General features: G+C 42.3%; 1 pseudogene; it reads right to left on the bottom strand.

The window, feature by feature from the left end:
* Positions 1-700: 700 nt before the first annotated feature.
* On the bottom strand, positions 701-19393 carry LOC149146506 (extra-large guanine nucleotide-binding protein 3 pseudogene; annotated as a pseudogene).
* Positions 19394-21904: the final 2511 nt, after the last annotated feature.

Here is a 21904-nt window from a genome sequence, read left to right as displayed (position 1 = left end):
CTACGACCAACAGTTTTTTGCAGCCACACGTGCACGACTCTCATCTATTTTTGGAAGGGTAAGTTAAGGTATGATATTTTCTAACTTTTAACCATTAAATTCCTTGAAAAGTTAGGATAATAATTTTTGGAAAAACTTCACTTCCTTTCCCCTTCTTTTCCCCATTTCACATAACTGCCCAAACCATCTCTTTAAGGGGAAGGATACATTTACATACATACATTGTCACATTCATATAACATCCGCATTCATATATCACATTATTAACCCCACTTACCTTCAAAATATATTTGCTATTACATGAGCATACAAATGGCTTTGTCAAAAGTATTTAAAAGTTAATTGGATGCCAATACAATCATGGTTGTTACACAAGAACCAACCATGATGCATTCCAACAAAAATACTCTGCAATAAAAATCAAATTATCAATATGCAAAGATCATACATTGAATGCAACAAACAAAATATGGTTGAAACACAAGAACCAACCAAGTTGTAGTTCATCAAAATAACGCTTTGCAAAAGTTAAGTAAATGATATCATGCAGAGTTTAAGCCAAAGCTCAAGTACCAAAAAAGTAATGTAATAGATTGCATGAGGACATGCAATACCTTCAGTTTGGGGGAGATGTTGGGCCTCAAAATAGTCCCTATTTTCACTCCATTATTCACCAATATCTTCACATTTTACCTTCATGTCACCTCCATTCCACCTCCCATATATATTTGAAAGTTTCTTCTACACTGTCCCTATCTCGAGCTTTGACTTGCCCTACAAATAATTTACGATTGCTAATTGATGTGAATAGCAATTTGAATTTCATAGCAACATAATAGTATGCCTGATGAGCCAATGATGAATTGTTATGATGTGCCTTGACAGGATTGAAATCGTTGAACCACTCCCATGTTGTAAGAGGAACTGGCATATTTCTCAAACAATGGTGCTTTACCACATTCTCGAGTAGCTCTTTGCTCAAGATCATCTTATTTCTGAGGTGACCATTACTCTCAGCCCACATCTGGTCATAATCACTGAGCCCAATGCAAAAGATTACGGCCCGAACATCCTCAAACATATCCAGCCATTTGCAGCCTTCATTCAAGTCTTTCGCATTCGGCCTGATAAGCTGGTACCTCACAAGAGGACACTGGTAATCAACACCATCATGGTAAAATTCTGAATTTGAGTTCCTGTCATCCATTGAAAATTCAAAAACAAGCTAACTCCTTTACTTTGGGTCACTCCTTCTGCACATAAAATGTCTTCATCAGAAGGCTCATATTCATTACTCGCTATTGCAGCAACCTGCCCCAAAAAGTAACCAGCAACATCGGGAAGCATGTGCAGCTCATTTCTTCTTTTACATGTCGCCTGAATTGCAGGGTCCCTCCATGATTTCTCAACCAAAGGAGCATACTCACGTGTGGCAGCTGGGAAAAAGTTATCAAAATCCCCCATCGCCACAATTTTCAGAAGCCAGTCAGAAAAGGCCTTCAATCTCGGTTGGATGGAATAAACACTTTGAACATCAGCTTCTTGTTCACTCTCCCCTGATGAGATAGGTCGATCCTGTGCATTGTAATCTCTTTCTGTCAAACTTTCTTCCTCAAAACGCTCACGAGCCTCTAGCAAGATACTAAGGTATTTGTACAGGTTGCTTTGTATCATCAGCTTAATATTTTGCAGCTCTTCCTCGGAAAGTATGTCACCCTTGTATATAGTTCTTGCCTGCTTAAAAATAGTATTAGTACCAGATCCTTGATATCCAAGCAATAAAAGCTTTTGAACTTTCTTTGGCTCTAGGTATTCAGGAAGCAATCTGTTTGACTGATTATTCGCATCTGCTGCTATTGGAAAGGGATTTATGAAAGGGAACGAGAGGAACGGTACCTTGCGCTTGCTACGATTATTCTTCAATTTTGTTGAGGATACAGTCTTCCTCTATGATGTTTCACTTGTTCCAAAGAAACAAAAACAAAGAAATAGGTGTTGTGGCAAAGATCCAACAAATTGGTGCACATAGCGAAAAAACTACAACCATTTCATATCCAATTGTTCGCCTTGTGACAGAAGATGGTATTGGGTTTATTCAATTAATGAAGACAAACAGATCAGGATCTCAGAAGGAAAAGAATTTAGTTTGAAAGGTTATTTTTCATTTTTATTTTATTTTTATTTTGAAGTTTTTTTTTTTAAATAAATAAATAAAATAATGAAATTAAACCTATATCTAATAGAAATGGTTAGTTTTCAAAAAGTTTTTTTTTTTTATTTTTTTTATTTTTTTTTTTAAATATTAAAAACAAAAAAAAATGTGGTTTGTTTTCAAACAGTAGTTTTTTTTTTTTAATTTTTGTTTTTCTTGTTTGTATTTAATGTTTTGCAATTTTTTTTAAATATCTAAAAAAACAAAAACAAAAAAAAATGGTTAGTTTTTTTTCATTTTTTTTTTAATAATAATATGTGTATATACATATATTATTATTATTTTGTGGAATTTTTTTTTAGATCTAAAATTAAAAACTAAAATTTTTTATTTTTTTAAATCTAAAACTAAAAAAAACTAAATTTTTTATTTTTTTTTTTTAAAATCTAAAATTAAAAAACTAAATTTCATCTAAAAATTTAAAGATGTTTTTTTTTTTTATTCACAAAATTCTTTATTGTCTTTTTGCAAATTAGTTCTCCAGCAAGAGTATTTTTATTTGAACAAAATCAATAGATTTTCTGATCTTCCTGATCGCACGAAGCGCAGGAAGAGAGCATACTAATCGCTTGATTCGTTTTTATTTATGCAGGGGGGGTGTTTTTGAAAAGACAAAATTTAAAACTAGCTAAACACTAAAACATCAGAAAACTCAAACTTAAACTCCTTTGTGAAGATCCTGCTGTCACCAGGTTTCACAAATTATTTTGTCTAAAGAAAAATACTAGTACTGAATTAAATTCCTAATGCCTAATCCCTTAGCACCATCCCCGACAACGGCGCCAAAATGTTGGGCAATTTATTGGGCTTAAATTGCTGCATTAAATTATCGACCAGGGAAACTCGTGAGCTTGTGATGATGCCAGCAAAATATATGCAGGAGTAGGCAACTAACTCTATGTCTAGCTAAATTATGTATGATTCAATATGATATGCAAGGGAAGAGGCTCCTAACTAAGGAGGTCCTGGTTGTCCCTCCCTACAGTATCATAGAGAAATCATTGATTACATAAAACTAGAAACTTGAAATGAAGACAAGAGAATGAACTTTAATTGTTGTTCAGATTCAAAGAGAGAGAAAGACTAACTTAGTCTATTGATTGTCCTCTCATGTACTAATCCAAACTAAACTAAGATTCATCCATAAGCATAAGAAATGAAATAACTGAAACTTAAAAGAAAAAGAATGAATTTCAATTATCATATGAATCAAATGGAGAGAGAGCCTAACTTAGACTCTTGGTTATCTCCTCATACGATACTTGAAACATAAAAGCAAAAGAATGAATTTCAATTATCATGCAAATCAAATGGAGAGAGAGAGCCTAACTTAGACCCTTGGATATCTTCTCATATGTTGATAAGATTCTAATTTAAAACTCATTCATCAATCACAAACAAATCCTCAAACATCTAAGCAACTAAATGAAATAAGATCTAATAGGAAATAACATGTTCCTTTGATCCTTCTAGAGTGAGCTCAATTCTCCTTAGAACAAAGTGACAAGCTATTCCATATACTACATTAAGGCAACTTATATCTAAAACTACATAATGGAAATATATGTACAACTTATATCTAAAACTACATAATGAAAATATATGTAAAATGAAGCTTTATTCTATTCCATCATAAGTTGGATACAATACTCCAAGAGTCCTCCCTTTGGAATGGAGGAGGTACTCCTATTTATACAATGAGATGTGATAACAAACTCATAATGATGATCCACTAATCTCTCTTTAGTTCCATACATTTCTCAACCATCTAGACACATAACCCTATCCTCCATGATTTCCTCCATGAGGTCCATGATCTTCTCCATGAGATCATGATCTTCTCCATGAGGCTTATCTTATCAAATTCGAATTTGATCATTCAAGGCCACATAAAAATTCCCTGGAAGCTTCCTTTGTACCTACACATGTCAACAAACTCATTCTAATTGTTAGGTATAAGTATAAGCATATTATTTTCTAAAGTTTAGCCATAAATTCACTTAAAAATGTTAAGAATTAATAAACTTTGGAAAAGCATAGTTATAACCCAATAATGAGGTAAATGTAATGATGTGGAGGTGGAATGGAGGTGACATGAAGGTAAAATGTGAAGATATTGGTGAATAATGGAGTGAAAATAGGGACTATTTTGAGGCCCAACACTAGGGTTTGCTCCAACATTAACTCGTAGTTGTGACAAGTACACTCATCGTGGCCCATTGATCTACAAAAATTGCAAAACGACTGCTAGGGAGTCTGGGTATACTTCTGCAACAAATGACAGTTTTCCCTCGTGTGCTTTCCTCCCACTTGACAGATCGCACACCAGAGCGTGGGTTCCGTACTTGGCCCTACCTGTGCCTCTGGTCTCAACGACACTAGTCCCCCTCCTACCAAGTAGATCACCAATACTGGACAATGATCCTTATCGTGGCCCTAGCCTTTACATTTTATGAACCACACTTCTTCGCGCGCCTCCAGATGGGGTGCCCTATCCTACTTCAAACCCTGCATTTCCAAGCATAGGTTTTGTAGTTACACGTGGATCTATTGGACTCCCAATCCCGGATCTTGTATTGGTGTTTCATGCAACCTCATCACCATTTCCAGTGCTTCAGCCTGAATTGAAAGCTTCTACTATGACAACGGCATCCTCAAGTGTGGTGTTAAAGATGCCACAAACCATGTGTGGTGCTACGCATCTGTTAGCATCGTATTAACCTCGCGGATCATACTCTTCAGTCTCTGATCCAGATCCCAGGGGTCTCACCTGGAAGCATCGTGATCTCTTTAAATCTGATGATTGATTGTGTCTGTGATTTCAGTCGACTAAATTATATGTTCAGTGCATTCTGGATCTCCACTATTCCTTCATTTGGGTGATCATTTGAGTGCTTGATATACCATGTCAGTGCGCGATCCTGCAGTACGCTCACTAATGTGGCCTTCTTAATGATGTCATCCGTGACTCCTTGTGCTTCCCACACTGCTCTTACCACCAACCAGAACTGGTTGAGATCCTCATTCCCTACTCCTTTGAATACAAGTAGCTTGATCACACTTGCAATGTGGAACTGTAGGTTTGGTGGAGGTGGGGTGGTTGAATATGGAGGTGAAGTAGGTGAAGTGGGTGATGGCATAAGTGGAGGTGATAACTACGAAATGCGCTTCCTTATCAAATTGACCGCACTTCTTGGGGAAACTCGAGTGCACTCTTCCTCACTCACTCATGGAGGTGAAATTAAAGGAACGTTTCCTAACCCTTTGATTCCCTTATAGATCTTTCCATTCCACATCATTCCAATCATTAATGTATTCGCATAACCCGCTTCTCACATAATAGCATCTTAATCCATGTATTCAGGGATTTGGTGTAACTACCTTATGGTCCCTTGAAAAAATGTCGTTCTACTTTGCTATAGCTCACGGTTGTGTCTATCACGAACTCAGTGATAAACCCCCTTATTATCCGGTCGAGCTAATGGACCACGGCCCGCGCGATCTTATCTTTTGATGCCTCTAGTCTACGCACTAACTCCGGAGTCCAGACTATCAATTGATCGAGCTTGTACCTTCCCTGGCTATTATCTAACCTCGCAATCCAATCATACGGTTCTGACAAGAAGGTCGTGACGAAGATTTTGTGGATTTCTATATATATGTAGCGATCCAGCCACCTCTTCTCGAATATCTGTGGAGTCCTATTTTCCTATGTTACGAACTCGTGAAGCTTCTGATCCAACCAATCTTCAATTTCATTCATCGTAGGGTTCCAGTGTTCCGACATTAGACATCCCTTAGGTGGATCTCGGTCCTGGCAACGGAACCATTTTTTGGCTTTTTGGGGCCTAACCCAGGTCCAGAAGTTAGTTAGCCAAACAAATCCTGAAACTACTGGCCCTTTCGGCAACAGTCCGCGGAGCGCGGACTGAGGTCTCACCCAAGGTAGTATGGTAGGGTGTTGGAACCAGGTTTCGCACCCTAGGGATGTCTTGATGAGGTATGGAAATTTCGTGAACTGATCCAGCGTGCTAGCGTAGCTCTGTGCAGTTGTCTAACCTTCGCGTAGCTTTGTAAAGAGTGTGAAGGGTTGTTGTATTAGATCCTTTACCCTTACTATGTTATTATTATAGATTTGATTTAATGTTGTGGGCCTAGTAATTTTATCAATCATTCAACATTCATAACAAGTGTGCATAATTATAAACTGTAAGGAGATGCCTACACATATAATAGAAGCATAAACATATAGATCTAGGAATAGAAGCACAATAATTCAGAATCAACCTAGCTTTTATTAGGCTTTTGTCCCGTTACAATCCCAACCCCACCCTGTGCACTCAGCTGTAGGGGTCTGCACACACAGATGTGAACTCTAACAGGCCTCTGTGCACTCAGTTGTAGATCCTCTCTTTACTACTACGACCTATGACTTAGACTTATAGACTTAGAGTGAATATCGCAATCAAAAACCCATATCACTTGAGATCAATACTTAACCAAGACCTGCTTTCTACACTTAGAGCCTTGCTCTATTTATACATTCCCATGGTCCACGGACCACAGGTAGGCCGACACATCTTTTATTAAATTACAATATTCTTAGGGCGGACTACCCTAGACTCTCGTGCTCTGCGCCCACATTTTGCGGGGTCTTTACATTACATTGACTCAAAAACTCAGGCTCTAAGCCCCAAAAATTCACTATGGGGGCTCCACTGCCCAACAATCCTACAAAGAAAGAAATTAAAGAGTGGTTGGACAAGAAGATTCATGAGTTCACAGAGCAAGAAAATAGAAATCTGCAAATATCTAAGGAGTAGTGGGTGGATCGCTACTTGTACACTGAAATCCACAAAATTTTCTTTGAGTCTTTTCCGTCTGAGCTGTATGAGTGGATCGCAAATTTAGTAGACAACCAAGGAAAGTGTAGGCTCGACAAACCAATAGTTTGGACTTGGGAACTAGTGTGCAAACTAGAAGCCTTAGAAGAGAAGATAGCACGAGTTGTAGACCACTAGCTCGACCAAATAATAGGGGGATTTATCACTGAGTTCACAGTAGACACGACTGTCAGCAACAGTGAGGGAGAGCGACATTTTTTCAAGGGACTACGAGTTAAGTATATTAAATATTTTAACACTTGGATTAAGATCGTATTGTGTGAAAAGCGTGTTATGCGAATAATTAATGTTTGGGACTATGCAAAGTAGAAATATATATAGAAGTGGAAGTAGTGAGGAGTTGGAAAACAATCCCTTAATTTCACCCTCGCGGGAAAGCGAGGAGGAGCTTGCGAAAGTTACTCCAAGAAGCACGATTAGTTTGATAAGACAGAGAATTCTGCGTTTACCACCTCCACCCACACCGCCACCCGTTTCACCGCCCTCACCTCCATCCCCACCCACTCCACCTCCGCCATCACTGTAGTTCAGTATGGCGAGTGCAATCAAACTTTTGGTGTTCAAAGGAATAGGAAATGACGATCCAGACCAATTCTAGTTTATGGTAAGAGCAGTATGGGAAGCACAGCGCGTAATGGATGATAATATTTAAAAGGCTATGTTGATGAGTGCACTGTAGGATCGTGCATTAACATGGTATATCAAGCATTCTAATGACCACCCAAATGCAAGAATTGTAGAGATCCAAACTGCGTTGAACAGGGAATTTAGCCGGTCAAAATCAGAGACACAGTAAATCATCGAGTTTAAGGAGATCATGATGCTCCCGGGAGAGACCCCTTAGGATCTGGATCAAAGGATGAAAATTATGATCCATGAAGCCAATACAACATTAACAGATGCACAACATCACGCATGGTTTATGGCCTCACTTGCGCCACACTTAGGGATGAAGTTGTCACAGCAAAAACTTTCCACACAGGCCGAAGCATTGGAGATGGAAATGAGATTACATGAGACCACTATACAAGACCCTAGGTTGGGAGTCCAACAAATCCATGTGCAACTACAAAATCTATGTCTGGAGATGCAAAGTTTGAAACAGGACAGGAAAACTCGGCCAGAGGTGCGCGAGGAGGTATGGTGCATAAAATGCAAAGTCCAAGGGCATGATAAGGACCATTGTTGAGTGTTCGTGAACTACTTGGCTAGGGGAGGGTCAATGCCATTAACACCAGAGGCGCAGGTGGGGCCGAGCGCGACATCTGCATTATGGTGTGCGATCTACCAAATAGGAGGAAAACATACCACAGATAATTGTCATCTGTTGCATAAGTGTTACATAGTAATTTGTCACTGTCTCCCTGTTCGTCTCCCTACTAAGTCATGAATTCAAATCAATCATGCTCATGCTCTCTAATCTGGCCAAATGACCCACTTTGCCAAAGTTTTTGCTATCAGCGCGCCTTTTGGCCAAATAACCGCGCTGATGGGTGCTCCATAACAGACCGAATGCGCTGTCAGCGCGGAAGCACACGTGTTTTCCGCGCTGATCAAATGTCATGAGCCAGCGCATTTGTTATTCATATCTGATCGCGCTGACATGACCTTCTTTGTTATTCAGCTGCGATGTCAGCGCTCCAGTCCAGTTATGGACCCGCGCTGATCCTGTTTGGGCGAGTTTGTTCTAACAGCCGGCCTTCCAGATGACTCTAGACCTGGTTGTTGGCCTTGTAAATGTCGCCCTACCTTCTATGGCATGTTTGTTTCGTCATTTGAAACCCACTTCCTTGGAGATAAGCTTATCCTCCCATCATTCATGGGGACTTCTTCTCCTATTTAAACCTCGACCATTGCCATGAGCAGCTAGTTTTTGGATAGTGTGGAATTTATAGTGCTTGGATTGCTGCTAGTAGGTAGTTGGTGTGACAAGTGTGGTTTTGCTAGAGGAAGCTTAAGGAAGGTTGTGAGTATTACTTGTGTTAGAGAGAGCTTTTGTGTTGGGAGAATCTACCTCCAAGGGTGAATGCTTAAGAGACTTGCTGGCTGGACCCTCAAGAGAAGGACTCAGCGTCAGAACTTTGGTTGTACCTTTCTCTGTTACTGATTTAATAATAGATGACTACTGTTATGGTTCCATTCTCATTTGTCTTTGTAATGGTTAATGTGAATTACATCCTTTCTGACTGATGTATAATTGCTTTTATTAGATTTCACGCTTGTGTTTGTCTTTCTCTTCGTGTGTGCAGGTATCTATTCATGGAGATCGTGGAGGATTGTGACTGGCTGGAGTGAAGGAGCGAGAGCAGTATCTCTTCATCAAACAATAGCGTTGGAATCCAAGTAGGTGTTCATTGCCTCTCTTTTAATTGCAATTAGGAACTTGCACAGTAGCATTGATTGATTGTTGCTAGACCCATTCTGGGCTAGTAGGGATCGCCTCTATCCGTAGAGGGGATTTACCTCTCCAACAATTTGGCGACTCCGCTGGGGAGCTGGCCTTTGTCTCTTTGTGTTCATTTTTGTGTTTGAGTTTGATTGTTCTCTCTTTTCAAAATTGGGGATTAGTTCTCTGTTTTTAGCCCTCCTGGTTCAATCTGGGAAGTGTCTTAATGGTTTAAAGAGTTCTGGCCTTGGTTTGGGAGTTTTTTGGCTTGATTCTGCCTTTTTTTTAGCCTCAGTGCGGTTTATATCAAAATAGTTGCGCTGACAGCGCATAGCTGTTTCTTTAAACCTGTTGTCATCGCGCTTGTACGTAAAACAGTCGCGACGATTCTGAAATCGAACCAGCGCGCTTAAGTCGTGTCCTTCCACGCTGACAGCGCCAAGTTGCTACGCGTGACCTATTGTCAGCGCAGTGTTGCTGAGCGCTACCCGCGCTGATCCTGTAAAATTGAATTTTCTTCAATTTTGCCTCCTGAACCTGTTGGTTTGACTATCTCCAGCTTTTTCTACTTGGTTTATGACTTGATATTTATTGTTTGAACTGTTACACACTTGCTTGCGAAGTCTTGTCGGACGAATTTCATTTTTGTGTCCCGTGACCTAGTGCCATCATCCAAACTTCACTGGATTGACCTTGTTTTATCCACTTGTTCACTTGTTCACAAAGTTCGTTGCTACTTGCCTTTGCTATTGCGGAAACCTTCCTTTTTTTTGCTTTCTTTGCTTGTTTGCTTGAGGTGATTGTCATTGAACTGATCCTCGGATTGTTTCACTACCCAAGACACAGATCACGGTTGCTAGGGTTCAATCAGCTCTTTTCACGCTTGTTGTGCTTTTCATTGAGTGATTTTACTTCTTTTGGCTCGTTGTTGCTGTCTCTCAAAATTCATTTTAAAGTGCATAGTGCCATTGAAAAAGAAATCAAACTAGCATCTTTTACATTCAATAGTTAATGAAAAGAAGAGCATTTCATTGATTTGTGTTCTCAAAAGAAAATTTTCATTTCTTTGTCATTGGCTGCATTAGATTGTTTGATTGTTTGAGTTCATTTTGTTTGATTGAAAACTCTTAACCCTCTCATAGTTAGAATTCATCGAACGAAATGGTATTCTTTGGCATGTAGTTTTCATCTAAGTAATTGTGAGAGATCACACGATAAGGCCTGAAACCGAAACTTAATTCAAGATCAACCATAAAATAAACTGAATAAATCTAAAAACGCATTGGAACTTAACGCAAACATCTAGAGGTCTAGGTTAGAGACGTGTTCCGGCGTCTTTAAACATAGTCATTATTGTTTCACATTACGGTTGGGTGATTCCTCCTTCTGTGACTCGATAGTGGTCTAACACGGACTGCGCTCCCACGTACCGTCGCGTATATAGGGAGACCCCACTAGGCTTTTATCCTTGATCCATAGGAATCCGAGTCTGCCGCCCTGCGAGCCGTAAAGCACCGAACACAACATTCGGGAAGATTGACTGCAGTACGGAAAGTCCTTGGTTCTCATACGATTTCCAAGGTGTATAAGCAGTTTTACGGATTGCTTGGTAAACCCTTTGCCTAGAATCTCCAGAGCAGTCACTTTTGATCCTTTTCGGACTCCCTAAATGAAAAGGTGCCAGTGAGCTTCTTGTCACTTCGTGCTCATTAAACATTCGAAGGAGACTAGAGTCATCTTTTCGTCCTTTTCTCGACTCTTGAAACATGAAAAGGTCAAGTTTAGTTCCTGCGTCCTAAAAATTTATTCGACCACGTCAACATCACCTGGTTAAATCTTGTGTTAGCTTGAATAGGTTTCTTTTTGTTTGCCATGGCAACTTTTCCAGGGTTCACCAACCCAAGTTCCCCTCCTGACGGGAATCCCGGTCATTTCCCTCCTCTCAGGAATGTTGGTGCTCCTTATATGGCAACGTTATCCCTTCCGGGGTTAACTGTCGGGTTGCTTGTTTGGTTATTTTCAACCTCTTTGGTCCTTGCCGTGTCGGCTGTTAGTCCATCAGTCCCTCCACCTGAACAACATCATGTTGATCCTAAGGTGGACCTCTCTCCTTCGACGCCGACTTCTACGTCCTCATCTTCTACTTCGCCTGCCGAAGGCCTCGTTCCGAGTAACCAGGTGGCTAAGAAGAAGAAGAAGAAGACCAAGAAGAAGAAGTCTCCTAAGGGAGAGGCTACAAGTATAATTGTTACTCCCTCGAGTACACCTGAAGTCGGGCCCCCTTCCACTCCTCTGCGGAAGGTTAAGTTTCCTTGTCGATTATGCAAGGAGGACCATCTTCTTCGTGATTGTCCTGGCATTCCCAGGGTACTAGAAATATGGTCTCACGATCCGGCCCACCCCTCATCGTCCTCTGAAGCTCACGGCGATGCTACCTTATTAGTTGGGAATGGTAAGGGAAAAGGGAAGATTCGAATCCCTTGTAGACTTTGTGAAGGCAATCATCCCCTTCACCTTTGTCCACTCATGGATAAAGCCTCCAGTGTCTTGGAAAGTCTCCCAGCTCCCTCACCCCAACTTCCCGTTGGATATCAACATCTTTCTACAGCTGCAGATCATCCACCTCCCGACAAAGAGATTGCTTCAAATTCTTCTCTTGTCCAGGCCCCTCTTCCCGAACCTGGCTGCCCCTAGCCTGTTCCAGACCAACCATTGGTCGGAAAGAGTGTTGACTCGAGTCCGCCACTCGCTCACTCTGTTTCGGAAGAGAATCACACCCATGTTCTTCTCGTCTCTTCAGATTCTCCTCAGTCCCGAAATGACTCCCCTAACCCAGCTGCTCCTGAAGGTTCTCCTTCGTTCACTTTAGCACATGGGGGCAATCATACGCTTCCCCCACCAAGTAGTCTGGTCCCTTCCTTTGATTGGAATCGCCTGATAAGGCAGTACCTGGCACTGTTCTGGATGAAGGTGCGTCGGTCAGTCTTATGCCATACACTACTTGGCAAGCCTTAGGTTCCCCGCAGCTTGGGCTAGTCACTCAGAATCTGTTGTCTTTCGACGAAGGAGCTTGCCCATCTCTAGGAGTTCTCCCAAAGTTCCCTATTAGTTTGGGAGGCAAAACCATCTATATAGACGTCTTGGTTACCCAAGGTGTTTTAGACTTTAGTCTTCTCCTTGGTTGCGACTATGTTTATGCCATGGGGGCCCTTGTTTCTTCGCTTTTCTATGTGGTTTGCTTTCCACACGAAGGAAGAATTGTGACTATCGATCAATTGTCGTTCGTTAGTCCCCCAATGCCTCCTGCGCAGTTGTCGTCCCCTCCTAGTTTTTATCCACCAGTTGTATCTACCCCACCGCAGATCAACTACGTGACCACCTACCCCGTGCCTGTATCCAGTGATGACACCGTCGTGCATAGTGTCCTGGGGGCATTGGGCCCTGACTTCCAAGATGTTTCCCTTCCACCGGGAGTGGCAATCTTGGAAGCCCCGACTTCGTGTTCATTATGATGAAGTTCGGTTGGAGCATAGTTCCTTTCCGGTGTCAAGCTCCTTAAAAAATGAAACTAGGCTTGGTCGGAGCATAGTTCCTTTCCTGTGTCAAGCTCCTTAAAAAATGAAACTGGATCAGTCCCGAGGATAGTTCTGATCTTGTGTCGACCTCGTTAAAAAACGAAACAAGGAGTCGAGCATAGTTCCTGATCTTGTGTCAAGCTCATTAAAAGATGAAACAAGGGTTACGAGGATAGTTCTTTTACTGTGTCAACCTCATTAAAAAATGAAACAACCCCTTTTCCCAATTGAGTCTTTGATTAAGATCTCGTGAAATCCAAGTCGAGTCTTTCCAAGCTCTCAAAGGTGAACCTTCATTCCATCCACTTTGTTGAATGCAATGAAGCTTGGGGGGCATGTACCTCGATTTGCGTCATTATGCTGGGGGCATGCGAACTCATACCAAGCAAAGTTCTCCATGGTTCAGGCTTGTGTAAAAATGAACCCATACCCAATTTACATCTCGTGATTGCCATGTTTATCCGCTGAATTCTGCTAGATGAGCCTTGGTTGTTTTCATTCCATCGCCGCCATCTCTTTGGCCGATCATATGCTTTCACTTGGTTGTTTTTCCTTTCCTGAGGAACCGCAGCGATGAGTGGTTTTATTAGCCAGCCTCTTGACCATTACATGTTTTGAGCAGTTCCACCATTGCCGGAACCAGTTGCTACCCTTTATACCACTCGTTCCTCTAGGACGAGTCACCTTTAAGCTCTTTTCTGACTCGTAAAATATGAAAAGATTTCCGAGTATTTTTCCCTTTTTGACTCGTTAAAGAGAATAAAAATGGAGGTCTGCTTTCAGCTCTTTTCCGACCGTTTAAACATGAAAAGATTGCCGAGTCCCCCTCTCGGCTCGTTAAAAGGAATGAGAGGCGGTCGCCTTTAAAGCTCTTTTTTCGACCGTTTAAACTAAAAAGATTGTCGGGTGTTTGTCGTTTCGAACTCGTTATTGGATCCAAAACGACGTACTTCTGACCGCTTTTCTACTTTTTCGGGTCAAAGTCACTACTTACGAAAAGTATTCCTCGATCATACTGGTCGGGCGGTTCTTTCGATCATTGTTTTATACTTTTTCAGGCTCGAGAGACACAACTTTACGAAAAAGGACCCCCCTGGAGTTTTCTTTTCCGCTGTCTTTTCAGACTCTCTAAACAGGAAAAGACGCCGAGTTTTTCCTTTGTCAGACTCGTTAAAACTTAATGACATCAGACACCGTCGAAATGATGCTTTCCAAGCATATGCTATCCCCGTCAAGCTTGTCACAAAAAAATAATCGGGGTACCTGCCAGAAATGGTGGGGAAAATGAAACTGTAATAATGGTCGTATCGGCAGTATGTCGCTCTTGAACATGGCACTCGTCTGCATTCGTTTCTGGGTGGGGATTTCTCATCTTGTTTTACACTAGCCTCCATGGGTTCGGGTTATCCTATTTGACCTCTCATCTGCTCATTGCCTTTTCACCATGACCTCTGCTCATTTGACGTCAGATACTGCCAAATCCACTGTCGTGCCGCCGATATGTTCAAGAGAAGTTGACCTCTGCAAACTTACAACCTCCCTCTGGTGTCTCACACAAAATATTTTATCCTTCTCTGTCTCGTGTCGATGATGTGGGAATCATCATGGCCCACCTTCAGTCAAGGTTACTTCCTGTCGACTTCAGCTCATTATCCAGGAAAGTGACCTAGAGACTCCCTTCAGGTGCCTTAGAGCCTGCATGCCTCAATGGCAGGTTCTTCGTGTTCGACGTGAGGTTTTCATCATTGGCCTCCGATCGAATGATTCTGCGGGTGTTCGACACCAGCTCATTGATTCACACGCCGCGGATTGTACCTATAAGTACCTTGAGGACCATTGTCATTATTGGTGGTACCTCTCGCATCTGTTAACAGTTTTCACTATTGGCTGGTAATCAGACGATGTTCACGCATGTTCGACTTCAGCTCATGTATTCACATGCTTGGACTTGTAATTTGTTCGGGCTGGGATGGAGCGCAAGACCCTGGTTTTTGTCTGTTGCGAACAAGGCTGTGATTTTGTGGATTATTATTACATGACTCATTGATGGATGGCTGCGCCCATACCTGAGTCTTTGGATGGCTGCAACCATACCTTTTTATCATCATGGTCTCTTCAGCTGGGTGGCTGCGTCCATACCACAGACCTTCTTCGTATGTCTTTTGGATGGCTGCACCCATGCCTAGACTACATGTAATCGAGATATCAGTTGTACATACGTGCAGGTCCTTCCTGGTGGTGTTCCAGTTCAGCAGTTTTGTAAAGCATTTCACCCCTCCCACTCTCTCGGGCTTCATGCTATAGGGGGCATCTGTTACATAGTAATTTGTCACTGTCTCCCTGTCAGTCTCCCTACTATGTCATGAATTCAAATCAATCATGCTCATGCTCTCTAATCTGGCCAAATGACCCACTTTGCCAAAGTTTTTGCTATTAGCGTGCCTTTTGGCCGAATAACCGCGCTAATGGGCGCTCCATAACAGACCGAATGCGCTGTCAGTGCGGAAGCACACGTGTTTTCCGCGCTGATCAAATGTCATGAGCCAGCGCATTTGTTATTCATATCTGATCGTGCTGACATGACCTTCTTTGTTATTCAGCTGCGATGTCAGTGCTCCAGTCCAGTTATGGACCCGCGCTGATCCTGTTTGGGCGAGTTTGTTCTAACAGCTGGCCTTCTAGATGACTCTAGACCTGGTTGTTGGCCTTGTAAATGTCACCCTACCTTCTATGGCATGTTTGTTTCGTCATTTGAAACCACCTTCCTTGGAGATAAGCTTATCCTCCCATCATTCATGGGGACTTCTTCTCCTATTTAAACCTCAACCATTGCCATGAGTAGCTAGTTTTTGAATAGTGTGGAATTTATAGTGCTTGGATTGCTGCTAGTAGGTAGTTGGTGTGACAAGTGTGGTTTTGCTAGAGGAAGCTTAAGGAAGGTTGTGAGTATTACTTGTGTGAGAGAGAGCTTTTGTGTTCGGAGAATCTACCTCCAAGGGTGAATGCTTAAGAGACTTGCTAGCTGGACCCTCAAGAGAAGGACTCAGCGTTAGAACTTTGGTTGTACCTTTCTCTGTTACTGATTTAATAATAGATGACTACTGTTATGGTTCCATTCTCATTTGTCTTTGTAATGGTTAATGTGAATTACATCCTTTCTGACTGATGTATAATTGCTTTTATTAGATTTCACTCTTTTGTTTGTCTTTCTCTTCGTGTGTGTAGGTATCTATTCACGGAGATTGTGGAGGATTGTGACCGGCCGGAGCGAAGGAGCGAGAGCGGTATCTCTTCATCAAACAATAGCGTTGGAATTCAAGTAGGTGTTCATTGCCTCTCTTTTAATTGCAATTAGGAACTTGCATAGTAGCATTGATTGATTGTTACTAGAACCATTCTGGGCTAGTAGGGATCGCCTGTATCCGTAGAGGGGATTTACCTCTCCAACAATAAGTATACGCAGATGTCCCAGCAATTGTTTTGTAATATCTATAGGTCGGTAGGTCATGACAAACGCACCTGCCGAAGCTATGAACTAATGATGGATCGAACTCCTGCCTATAGGGTGTAGACCAAAACACGAGCCTTCAACCCAAATGTAGGAATGGTGCATGCTGGGTTTCAGGGGCGTGGTCGGGGTCAAGGTGGAATGGGACCAGGAAGGGGTCACAGATAGATAATTTTTTACAATTACGGAGGGCCAGGGCATTATGCCCACGATTGTACGAATCCTACTAGGATATCATGTTGACACTGTAATCAGTTTGATCATGAGGAAGAAGATTAACCTTCGTTGATAGCGAAGATGCGTGAAAAAGGGGTACTCCAGCCCCATCCGACACAGAATCTAAAAATGATGAGGTCTGAGCCACGCGAAGAAGACCCAAATGTAAACATGATGCTCAGGAGTGGTATGGCCACGGGAGATGATAAAGTGAAGCAGCTAGAAGATAGCACATGGGTTCGCAAAGCTCCTACAAAGGAACGAGTTTGACTTAGAACATGTGAAGGAGACATTCGTGGAAGCTAAGAAGGGCTTCATTGAGGCCTCCACTTCAGGTAGTAAGGATAAATTAGAACCAGGTATGGATCTTTCAACGGTCACTACCTTTATGGAGACATGCATGAAACTGCTGTGTGACAACAAGGTAGTTAAAGGGCTATAGGAACTTATCACTAGGTGCATAGGGTCAGGAGAACCACGTGTGGTTCGGAAACTTGGAAAGAATGCATTGCGCACAGGAAGGGAAAAGAGGTTGACAACGCAAATAGGTGAGTACGAAATGGATCAGGTAATCTTGGATCTGGGTTCGGATGCGAATGTACTACCAAAGCAAACATGGGAACGCATGGGCAGACCCGCGTTACAGTGGTCCCCTATTCAGTTACGAATGGCAAACAAACAGAATATTTTTCCCATGGGAAGATTGCAAGGGGTGACAGTCGATATTGAAGGCATGAGCACGCAGGCAGATTTTGAAGTGAGAGAGATTATTGATGACAACAATCCCTATCCCGCGCTACTAGGAATAGACTGGGCTACCAACATGAATGGAGTCATAAATATGATGAAGCGCAAAATTATCTTTGAGAAAAAGTAACTACGCGTAGTAGTACCGCTGGGTCCAGCCGAAGGAGCGCGATACACTGAACTGGTTGGGGATCCCCCCGTAGCATGTTTTTGGGGCTTGAAGCCTGAAGTTTTGGTCAATGTAATGTAAAGAACTCGCAAAATGCAGGTGTGGAGTGCGAGAGTGTAGGGTTTTTCGCCTTAAAATAATGTAATTTAATATAGAATGTGTCGACCTACCCATGGGATTGTATAAATAGAGTGAGGCTCTAAGTGTAAAAGGCAGTTTGAGTCTAAGCTTTGAGAAGTAATAGGGGTTTTTGATGAGGAATTTGCTTTGAGTTTGTAAGTCTAAGTCTTGGGTGGTAGTAGTAGTAAGAGGCTTTGTAGCTGAGTGCGCAGAGGCCTAGTAGAGTCTGTAGCTGTGTGCGTGGACCCCCGCAACTGAGTGCATAGGGCGGAGTTGGAATTATAACTAAATGAAGGATTAATAAAAGATAAGTTACTTGTGGAATATTCTGTGTCTATGCTTCTGATATCTTTATGCATCTCTTTACTGTTTATGATTATGTTCACTTGTTATGAATGTTGAATGATTAATGAGAATATTTGTCCCACATAATTAAGTTAAGATATATAATAAAAGCTCAGCAAGTAATAAGGATCTAGACAACCCCTCTTCGTGCTAGTTACAGAGCTATGCGAAAGTAGTTTCATAAGTTGCAAAGAACAGATGGTTGTGCGAAGTAGTGCAAGCACACAGGATCGGTTTGCGAACTTCCCAACCTTCATCAAGACATCCCTAGGGTGCGGAAACCTGGATCCAGCACTATCCCACACTACCTCGGGTGAGACCTTAGTCCGCGCACTGTGGACTGTTGCCAAAAAGGCTGGTAGTTTCGGGATTTGTTTGGCTAAATCACTTATGAACCTAGGTAAGGCCCCAACAAGCCAACAAATGGTTCTGTTGCCAGGACCAGGATCTGCCTAAGGGATGTTTGATTTCGTGCCACTGGAACCCAACAAAGAAGGAAATTGAAGAGTGGCTGGACAAGAAGCTTCACGAGTTCATGACACAAGAAAACAGAACTCCGCAGATCTCTAAGAAGAGGTGGCTGGATCGCTACATATATACGGAAATCCACAAGATCTTCTTCACTTCCTTCTCTTCTAAATTGTATGAGTGGATCGCAAGGTTAGCTGAGAGCTGGGGAAGGTACAAGCTTGATCAATCGATAGTGTGGACTCCGGAGTTAGTGCACACACTAGAGGCATCAGAAAATAAGATCGCACGAGCTGTGGACCATTGGATCAACCGGATAATAGGGGGATTTATCATTGAGTCCGTAGTAGACATGACCGTGAGCTATAGTGAAGCAAAACAATGTTTTCTCAAGGGACCGTGAGGTAGGTACATTAAATCCCTGGATACTTGGATTAAGATGCTATTATGTGAAAATCAGGTTATGCAAATACATTAATGTTTGGAAAGATGCGGAGTGGAAAGATCTACAAAGGTATCGAGGGATTGGGAAACAGTCCTTTAATTTCACCTTTGCTAGAGAGCGAGGAGGAGCTCGCTTGGGTTTCTCTGAGAAGTGTGGTGAGTTTGATCAAGTAGCACATTCCATAGTTGTCACCTCCACTTACACCATCACCCAGTTCACCTAATTCATCTCCATCTTCACCCACCCCACCTCCACCAAACCCGTAGTTTAGCATGGTGAGCATGATAAAACTACCCATATTCAGAGGAGTAGGGAATGAGGACCCAGACCAGTTATAGTTTGTGGTGAGGGTAGTGTGGGAAGCACAAGGGGTCATGGCTGACAACATTAAGAAGGCTACCTTGGTAAGCACACTGCAGGATCACGCGTTGACATGTTATATCAAGCACTCAAATGATCACCCAAATGCTAGAATAGCAGAGATCCAAAATGCACTGAACAGAGAATTTAGTCGGCCGAAATCAGAGACACAGTCAATCATCAAATTTAAAGAAATTACGATGCTTCCAGGTGAGACCCCTTGGTATCTGGATCAGAGGCTGAAGAGTATGATCCGCGAGGCTAATATGACACTAATAGATGCACAACACCATGCATGGTTTGTGTTGTCTCTGACACCACACCTGAGGATGGCACTGTCACAGTAGAAGCTTTCAACCCAGGCCAAAGCATTGGAAATCGTGATAAGGTTGCATGAAACACCAATACAAGATCCTGGGTTGGGAGTCCAAAAAATCCACATGCAACTACCAAATCTATGCTTGGAGATGCAGAGTTTGAAGCAGGATAGGGTGCCACAGCCAGAGCCGTGCGAAGAAGTGTGGTGCATAAAATGAAGAGGCCAGGGCCATGATAAAGACCACTATCTAGTATTTGCGAACTACTTGGCAAGAGGGGGACCGATGCCGTTGAGACCAGAAGCACAGGCAGGGCCGAGTACGACACCCGCGTTATGGTGCGCGATCTATCAGATAGGAGGAAAACACATGACAAACAATTGTCATCTGTTGCAAAAGTATACATAGACCTCGCAATAGCTATTTTGTAATTTCTATAGGTCAGTGGGACACGACAAGTGTACTTGTTGCAGCTACGAGTTGATGATGGAGTGGACTCCAGCCTATAGAATGAAGACAGAAACGTGAGGCCTCGACCTAGCCGCAAGGATGGTGCGTGCTAGATTTCAGGGCCGAGGGTGAGGACGAGGAGGAATGGGACCAGGAAGGGGCCGCAAACAGTTAATCTATTACAATTGCAGAGGACCAAGGCACTTTTCTCGTGATTGTACCAACCCAATGAGAATATTTTGTTCGTACTGTGCTCAGTTTGATCATGAAATGGTAGATTGTCCTATGCTAATCGTACATATGTACAAGAAAGGGGTACTACAGCCTACTCTGACTCAAAATATTCAAATGATGAGGTTTGAACTATGCAAAGAAGACCCAAATGTGAATATGGTGCTTAGAAGTGGCGTGACCACAGGGGAAGATAAGGGGAAGTAGCCCGAGGAAGATACCTGGTTCGCAAGGTTCCTAGAAAGGAACCTGAGTTTGACATAGAACGCGTAAAGGAGATGTTTATGGACGCTAAGAAGAGCTTTGCGGAGGCCTCTACTTCAGGTAGTCAGGATCGATCAGAGCCAGGAATGGATCCTTCTATGCTTACTACCTTTTTTGAGACATGCATGAAGTTGCTACGCGACAATAGGGCAATTGAAGGAATACAGGAGTTGATAACTTAATGTGCAGGGTCAAGGGAACCGCGCGTAGTCCGGAAACTAGGAAAGCATACATGGCACACCGGGAGGGAAATGAGATTAACGGTGTAGATTGGTGAATTTGAAATGGATCATGTAATCCTAGACCTGGGTTCAGACGCGAATGTGTAACCAAAATAGATATGGGAACGCATGGGCAGGCCCACATTGTAGTGGTCCCCTATTCAATTACGAATGGCGAAGCAGTAGAATATTCGGCCATGGAGAGGTTGAAATGGGTAACAGTTGATATCGAAGGCGCGAGCACGCAGATGGACTTTGAAGTAATAGTGATTGTTGATGACAGCAATCCTTATCCCACGTTGCTAGGAATAAACTGGGCCACTGATATGAATGGCATCATCAACCTGAAGAAGCAGAAGATGATATTCGAGAAAAAGTCCCTATTGTGGAGGTAAATCCCCTCTACGGACAGAGGCAATCCCTACTAGCCCAAATGGGGTCTAGCAACAATCAAACAACGCTAACACGCAGGTTCCTAATTGCAAATCAAAGACCGATGATGAGGACCTACCTGGATTCCAACGCTAATATTTGTAGAAGATTCGTCGCTCCCATTCCTTTGCTCCGGCCGACCACAATCCCCACGATCCTCGTGAACATACACCTGCACATGTAAATAATGACACAAACACAAGCATAAAATCCAATAGATGCAACTATATATCAGTCAGAAAGGATATAACTCAATCATCATTACAAAGACAATAAGAGTGGAACCATAATGATAGTTGTCTATTATTGATAAAGAACAAGGAAGAATACAACCATAGTTTTGACGTCAAATCCTCCTTTGGCTGGGTGATCAGCAGCACACGCCTTGCAAAGCTTGTTGGGAATGGGGAACAAGCCTCTCTCTCCTTGGCTACTTGGACGAGAATCTGCTCACTTTAGATTTAGCCTCATGGGAATGAATAAGGCTCCTTGTAGCATGAACTTGGCAATTCTCAGACTTTGGGACTTAGAATT

Source organism: Pinus tabuliformis, chromosome X (genome assembly GCF_031772625.1).
Source record: "Pinus tabuliformis cultivar Carrire ecotype Pingquan chromosome X, CPIR1, whole genome shotgun sequence".
Taxonomy (NCBI): Eukaryota; Viridiplantae; Streptophyta; class Pinopsida; order Pinales; family Pinaceae; genus Pinus; species Pinus tabuliformis.
The sequence above is the reverse complement of the archived record's forward strand: the minus strand, read 5'-3'. Positions and strand labels throughout refer to the sequence as shown.